Source organism: Corvus brachyrhynchos, unplaced genomic scaffold, assembly GCF_000691975.1.
Source record: "Corvus brachyrhynchos isolate BGI_N302 unplaced genomic scaffold, ASM69197v1 scaffold155, whole genome shotgun sequence".
NCBI classification, from domain to species: domain Eukaryota; kingdom Metazoa; phylum Chordata; class Aves; order Passeriformes; family Corvidae; genus Corvus; species Corvus brachyrhynchos.
Genome location: NW_008238434.1, coordinates 148,632 through 155,820, shown reverse-complemented (window position 1 = coordinate 155,820; position 7,189 = coordinate 148,632). Strand labels below are relative to the sequence as shown.

At 42.6% G+C, this 7,189-nt stretch overlaps 3 long non-coding RNA genes across 3 annotated transcripts in view; 1 reads left to right on the top strand and 2 right to left on the bottom strand.

Moving 5' to 3' along the window:
- LOC108447201 overlaps positions 1 to 6,886 on the bottom strand; it is an 11,121-nt gene extending 4,235 nt beyond the window's left edge. Inside the window, exons 1-3 of the long non-coding RNA XR_001862619.1 lie at positions 6,614 to 6,886; positions 5,875 to 5,977; positions 373 to 498 (exon numbers count right to left, since the gene is read on the bottom strand). This is a non-coding gene — a long non-coding RNA (uncharacterized LOC108447201). The remainder of the gene's footprint in view (positions 1 to 372; positions 499 to 5,874; positions 5,978 to 6,613) is intronic.
- LOC108447200 lies at positions 1,768 to 6,507 on the top strand. The gene is made up of 2 exons (XR_001862618.1): positions 1,768 to 1,856; positions 4,129 to 6,507. It is a non-coding gene; the product is annotated as an uncharacterized LOC108447200 (long non-coding RNA).
- LOC108447202 lies at positions 2,974 to 3,756 on the bottom strand. The gene is made up of 2 exons (XR_001862620.1): positions 3,507 to 3,756; positions 2,974 to 3,264 (listed from the first exon to the last, which is right to left on the bottom strand). It is a non-coding gene; the product is annotated as an uncharacterized LOC108447202 (long non-coding RNA).
- Positions 6,887 to 7,189: the final 303 nt, after the last annotated feature.

Here is a 7,189-nt window from a genome sequence, read left to right as displayed (position 1 = left end):
AATGATACTGTGTTCTGTTGCCTCTGTGTTGGTGTGGCTCTTGACAGTTGCACCAAAGCTGTGGAGAATCAGATGCCAACTTTCCAAGTGCAAATGCTTCTGTGATGGGTTGAGGCACAGCTTTGCATTCCCACGTCTAGCTGCATCTTTTTCTGCCAAAACTGTGATTTCAACTGTGATTTAAGGAGGATGTGAAGAGAACTCTTGTGTTTTAATACCTCTGTACGTAACATTTTTGTCTGCTTTAGAGTTAGGGCTTACTAACCCATTTGTTTTCTTGCCTCAGGCAACAGGGAGAACACACTCTGGTTTTACAGTTTGCTTTCTTGGAGGTGGACACATTTCTTAGTTCTTTGCTCTCAAAGAACTCACCTCCCAAATGTGAAGAGTTGTAGTTATCTCCTTAAGCCTGCAGCAAGCCCTGGTGCCAAGTCTCAGCCAAGTGATGTGACAGTTGCCACGGCTGTTGCCTGTTGCTGCCAGGTTCCCCGTGAATAGCTGTGAAAATAACAAGAATTGTGTTAATACTGTGTTGCTGCTTTGGAGAAAAGCTAAACCTCTTCGTCTCAGGAGGATGACTAATGTGAAGCTAGTAAAGGGAGAAGGCCAAAATGCGATGGGAGGATGTGAAAACAAATTGTGCTTTGTATTTCCAGCAGCTAGAGGGGGATAAATGAGAGGCTTTATGGAATGTGAATTTGTTACAGGAGGCTGAGAACATGCTTAGAGCTAACTTAGTAAGATCCAGGGATAGCCCGGTGAGAGCCAGAGCAGCCGGTGGAGATGGGCAGTCCCTCCTTGTCCTCTCAGCATTGTCCACCATCCGGTTCAGTCCTTGGACTTTCCTACATCTTCTCTACAATATTTTCAAGCTGTGATCTGTATAATTTAACTTTAATTTGGGTGCCTGAAAGGCAGAAAGAACAGAAAGCATGTTCTGTCTCTGCTGCTCTTTTAAACCCAGAGAGGTCAGCAGTGACTGACCCTGTTCCCTTCTGACAACTATCCAGAGCTGGAATAACATTGGGAACAAGCTGTAGCCCTCCTGAAAAGCATCGTGGGGCTGGCTCAGTGCAGAGGGCATGTAGCCAGGATTTCAGCCCTCTCTGAATTCAAGGTTGAAATAAATGGACAGGACAGCTCTCCCTGCTTGTCCTGCTGTCATTTTCTGACAGTTCCATGGCTGTGTTTCCATCCCACAACTCTGCAGCAAGAATGTCACTTAACTGTGAGGTGCCCATTTCAGGAAGTGATTCCAAGCTCTCTGGTTTTGGAGCAGAGTCCTTGACACTTTTGGGTGATTCAGCCCTAACAAGGCCTTTGCAAGAGCAGAGTTGTAGCTTTTATTTGCTGCTGACTTAATCTCTCCTGCAGAATCCAACATATAAATAGGAAGACAGCTGCAAAGGTGCCATTGATTTAGGTGGAAGGTGGCTTGGAAGATAAGTGGGATCAGGCATCTTGAAAACCAACAAAAAATAGCACTTAAAATTATTTAAACTTTACCAAACTCTCCTCTTTGATCCATGACATGCCTGCCAATTTAGCTGTGCCAGCATCCAAATGTTTCTGCAGATTAGTGACATCAAATGCTGTTCTGGCTCTGCTGGAAATATTTTGGGGATGGGAAAAGTCCCTGCTCACGGCAGGACAGGTGGACTTGATGACCTCTAAAGGTCCCTTCCAACCCATACTATTCTGTAAGTCAAGAAGCTGTAATTCAAGGAGACTTTTTTCCAAGGTCTGGCCTTTGAGTTTTCCCTGGGAGCTGAGCCTGTGGCTGGAACTGCAGTTGAAAAGTCTGGGAACCACTGCCATAGCAAAATAATTGTGGTGAACATCATTCCTGTCACAAGGTGAGAGCCATGCACAGAGTTTTAATACCTGCAGTTAAAGAGCCTAAAGAGGAGCTCAGAATTCTTATTTTAATCACTGTCATTTAAAGGATATTTTAATATTAAATACATATGTATATGTGTATGTACATATATATATATATATGTATGTATGTGTGTATATATATAACCAAATAGAAGTTAGAACTATGCAAACAGTACTGGCTGCTTCTTGAAACAACAGTTTACCAGAACATTTTGGAATAGAGTAGGTTTGGAGTAGACTTGCTGTGGGGTTTTTTTGTTTTGTTTTATAACCAGTAAAATGCAGTAGACCAAAGTTTTGCTGCAGTTAGTCTTACTGGAAATTTAGGTTATTCCTAACCTGGAACCCACTCAAGTGGGTTATAAAATTACCTGAAGAGTCCTACCATCTAAAATATTTCCATCTGCTGAAAGCCTTTGGCTTGGCAAACACAGGAAAACACAGAGGCTGGGAATTAGGAGAGATTGAATGTGATGTTTGAGCTGGGAGCATTTTCTTTTGGATGTAGGATTGAGTTGGCTTCAAGCAATCTTCCTACTTGGGAGAATGTCCATTGTGAGATGGAGGCAGTGCTCAGAGCATCCCCGGGATGAATTCTGATTTTGATGGAGGTATTGGAAAGCTTTCTGCTGAATCTGATGGTACCAGAGTTTAGGCTGCTGGGAGAAATTCCACATGGTTTCTGCCATTTCTTTGTGTCAGATCTGATCTTTGCTTTTAGGATTAACTGCAGTGTATCTGTAACTTTCAGTGACCTTTGGCTTTTTACTCCTGGAACTGTAGACAATTCAGGTTTCCCATAACATTATCCTCATCCCAACTGTGAACAAGTTACTACTATTTCTTATAATTTATTGTCTTTCTGTTCCTGAATGTCTGTGTGGTCCAGCTGGTCACCAGCAGCACCTTCCAGTGCTTCATTAGCTTTTATGCACAGGGAATTGTTGCAATGGAAAAGTTGACCATGCTAGTTGGAAGAGTAGAAGCCTTTGGAGAATGACTTTTGCTTCCTCTAGCTGTCATTAGGGAGTGCACACACACATACCTGTATATACATATATAGAAACAAATATAAAGTGTTTCAATATAAACTCATTTAGCATTATTCTTATTTAATTTTAATCCAGTTGTAAACCAAAGTATTACAGCTTGTGAAATGATGTCTCTTGGAAATAGGAGGAACTTCTTTTAGGTGGGAAATCTGAAAGGTCTTTGGTGACAAAAACATGGATACAAGTAAGACTTTAGAGCTTGTGCTGCTGGGGAGTTGTAGCCTTGAAAGGATTTGAAACTTGCTGTGTCAAGTTGGATGGTGGGGCCTTTTGAAGGTGTTCTTCATGGTCCTTTATAGTTTTGTCATAAAACAAGGACACTCTGGCAAAGCTAGAAATAAAAAGGGAGAAGACAGCAAATCAGACTGATCTGGCACAGCTGGGAGCTGGGGAGGAAGCCACAAAACCAGCCACTGATGTATTTAGGAAATGAGCTGTTGCTATTTACTGATGTCTAGAAGTGGCTGGGGGTTTGTTAGTAACTTCTGTGAAGCTTCATGTTCTGCTGTCACCAGTGGGAAGAAATAATGGGTTAAAAGATCTTGCTGATTTTCTGTGCCAGGGAATAATTACCTTTCCAAGGAATTAGCAAGTGCTAAGAACAAATTCACATCTAACATGTCCCGCAGGCTAGGCAGCAGCTCTGCTTCTTCTAGGGAGGAGGAAGACAGCTGAAATAAGAAGAGAGCTTATCTGTTTTCAGCCATGGCTGGGGCTGGCGGCACTGGAACCGCACAGGGGGATGGGTAGAAAGGTGGAACAGCAGCAAAGCATCACTGGGAAGAAGTGTGTGTATCTGGCATGCCGTAGATGCTGTGGGCAGGGAAATGCTGGGTTTGGAACCTGCATGGGGGCAGGAGCATGCAGGAAACACTGCTGCCTTGCGAAACAGGTGTCCAAAGATGCCTATCCTGGCACATGAGAGCTGAGCAGCACCAGTATTTTTCCTGCTGCAGCTGTGAATAGTAAAGAAGGAAAAGGGGTCAGTCCCCTGTGGGGACAGATTTGCTGTGAGTATTTCAGAAACTCCATTGGAAGGAACTAAAGCGGGGGGGAAGTGAAGGGTGGAAAGGGCAGTACCAGCCTTCAAAGTGCCATTTTCTCAGTTTTCTAGCAAGTGTTGTGAACTGAAGTTTGTTTTTGTTTCAGTGTTTTCTCCTTTACCTATATCATTTATCCTATTTAAACTCCACAGCTCAGGGGAGGGTGCAGAGAAGATGGAGCCAGACCCTTCCTGGAGGCACGCAGTGGAAGGAGGGGCAGCAGTAGGCAGCAGCTTATACAAGGGAAAATCAGGTTAGGTATGATAAGACATTATCTCACCATGAGTACAGTCAAACAGCATTGGATCAGGTTGTCAAGAAAGGCTGGGAAATCTCCATCCTGGCAGAGTGCAGCCTCCAAGTTCCTGTTTCCATTAGACTGCACCAAGCTGTATTTTTGTTACTTTTTTTTAGTTTTATCATGTAAAATGGGCAGCTTTACTGGGCTTCCTAGTTCATATCAGTTAAGCTTTTGAAACATAGTCAGGTATTTTTAAATACTGCTGTGTAGATTCCTTGTTTATTCTGACATATTCTGATTATTTTACTGCAGTTACCTAAGGCAGTACTTAAAAAAATCAGTGCATTAATTTTTTTGCAGACTTTCAGCTTAGTTTTTATTAATGTTCTTAACACCTCAGATCTGTGGTGAAATGGCTGCATTATTTTTATACTGCAATGAGGCTTATTTATTTAAACCTTCCCATCACCTTTGCAGTCAGACCCAATACCATTGGCTATGAAACTGTGAAACTAATGAGAAATGAAAAATGAAGTTGAATTGATTAATTTACTTCTGGTCATAAAATACAGAAAGTGGCAGTATAAAAGGATAAAATACAGTTGAAATTAGGTACTCAAATCACAGAATCATGGAATGGGTCGGGTTGAATGGGACCTTAAAGCTCATCTTATTCCAACCCCCCTGCCATGGGCAGGGATGCCTTCTACTAGAATTCCAATAGAAATTACTAAGTCTAGGGCAGGGGGAGGAGTCACAAAACTAGTCTGAGAGAAACAAATTTTAACTTGATTATGCCAATTAATTGGCTCCCCATTTGGTCAAGTTTTAAAAGCTGTTTCTTGAGGTTTCCCTGGGCTCCACTCATACATCTACATGTCTTGGGCATTGGTTTGATACAGGGGTTTGTGCCTCCGAGAGTATTTTCTGAGAGTTTACATGTCTAAAGAAACTGTCTGGATTACTGTGAAGCTTTTCTTGAATCCTTTCTTGCCTGTCCATTGGTAACTGAACACGACTCTTGGCTGCAAGAGGCCGGTGGGAGGAGGGTGGCAGCTGTGGGTGACACTAACAAGAAGTGGACTATACAGTTCTCCTGCTGACAGATTGGATTTCGGAAGCCCCACCCCCAGTGTGGTTGTCCCCAGCCCAGGGGGTTCTTTCAGTCGATGTTTGTTTGCAGAGGCTGTTTATAGGGCAGCCTGGATCTCTACTGGAGATGCAGGGAAGGAGGGTGTAGGTGGCATGCAGGCACTTTTCTCATGTGTTAGAAGGTTTCCTAAGCCAGGGTTGTGCTTTTGGGGGAGGCACCCCAGGTGGGATTGAGAGTAGAATTTTGTCATACTCTTTGCTTAAGACTAATCCCTTGAGCTCCCCTAAGGCGCTGGTCTGGGCAGAAAGCTGACACCAGACAGCTTCCAGGGCTGTGTTGTCACAGGGCAAGTGCCAGTGAGGAATATTGGGAAGGAAGAGAGGAGGGTTGTCATTCAAATAAGGCATGGCTCTTTTGTGTTGGTGGGTAACATGGCTGACATTTAGGACAGGCAAGAGCAATCCTGAGTACCAAAGGAGACTTTTCCAAATAAGGTCTTTTAGAAACTGAATTAGGAGGAGAAAAACATGCACCTCTATGTTCTTGCAGTAACGTATTCCTTACCTTGTGCCCCACACTTGCAGGGAGAATTAGCAAAGGATGAGAAGACTGGATCAGATGTTAATTCATGGAAATGGAAGCAAGGTATTCAAAGCACTGCTTTAGTCTGAAAAGGGAAGGGAATGAATGCAGTTTTCCCAGGCCTCTAATGTGTTAAACACTAGCTGGAGCTCCCACGAGCTGTGGCCCCATTGTCCCCAAAGCACCCCTTGTTTCCCTGCTGTCACCCCAGTTTTCCTGCACAACACTGTGAATATGATTTCAGTAGCTCTTTCTAAAACTTTGTTTTTCTCCATTAAAACTGCTCAGAGCAGGAAATGCTGTCCTACTGCAGGAGCAGATGGGATGTGACCCCCAAACAGGGCACAGATAGTTGCGTAGTGGGAGAAAATTTTAAGAGTTAAGAAGGGAAGTGGCTTTGTATAGCAATTTGCTAATCAAATTTCATCTTGTAACAAGCTTAACTGACAATCAATTTCTAAAATATAAATGCCTCTTAGAGGAAATAGTCAAGTATGTCTTTACCAGAAAGATTTAACTGGGATAACTTAAAAAAGAGCATGGGATTTTTTTTCCTTTTTTTTTTTTTTTTTTTTTGATCAATCACTCCAGAAATGGAGTTGCATTAAGCAGCAGCATAATCACAGGACAGTAACTACCTCTCTCTCTTGGAGTGCTGAGGTTACCACACTACACACTCTAGCAGCAAAGCTTTCACTTTAAAGAGATTTGTTTTCCTTACCTCTGTGTTTCAGAAATGCAGGTCTGCTCTGTAAAGTGACTCTATGAAAATGGCATCTGGCAGGAGCAACAGGAGCCCCGTGGGGTCCAGAGTCCTTCTTGGCCTTCAGTTCCTCACTGTGACCCTTTGCAGGTTAGCCATGGGGCTGTGACAGTTCAGGGGGCTTTGTCACCTCCCATGTGCTGTGTGACAGTGAACTGTTCCCTGAGCCAGAGCTGTAAGACCACATTCCTGCACTGGGAAATCAATTAATGGTGGGAAAGGTGAAGGAGAATCCATCTCCCTCCTGCCTCCAAGGCAGCAGGCAGCAGTAAAAAAAAAAAGCAATAAGATAAAATACAAACACTTTTATATGCTGTTCATTAGTCAGCAGATCTGACTTTGCAAATTTTTATATATATATATATATATACACACACACACACACACATACAGAGAGCAAATCTCTCATGTGAAAAGGTGCCATTTTTTTTCTAAACAGAGTCCCTTTCCAAACTAGAACAGCACTTTAAATAGGTTCCTCTTAAAAAAAAAAAAAAAAAAAAAAAAAAAAAAAAAAAAAAAAAAAAAAAAAAA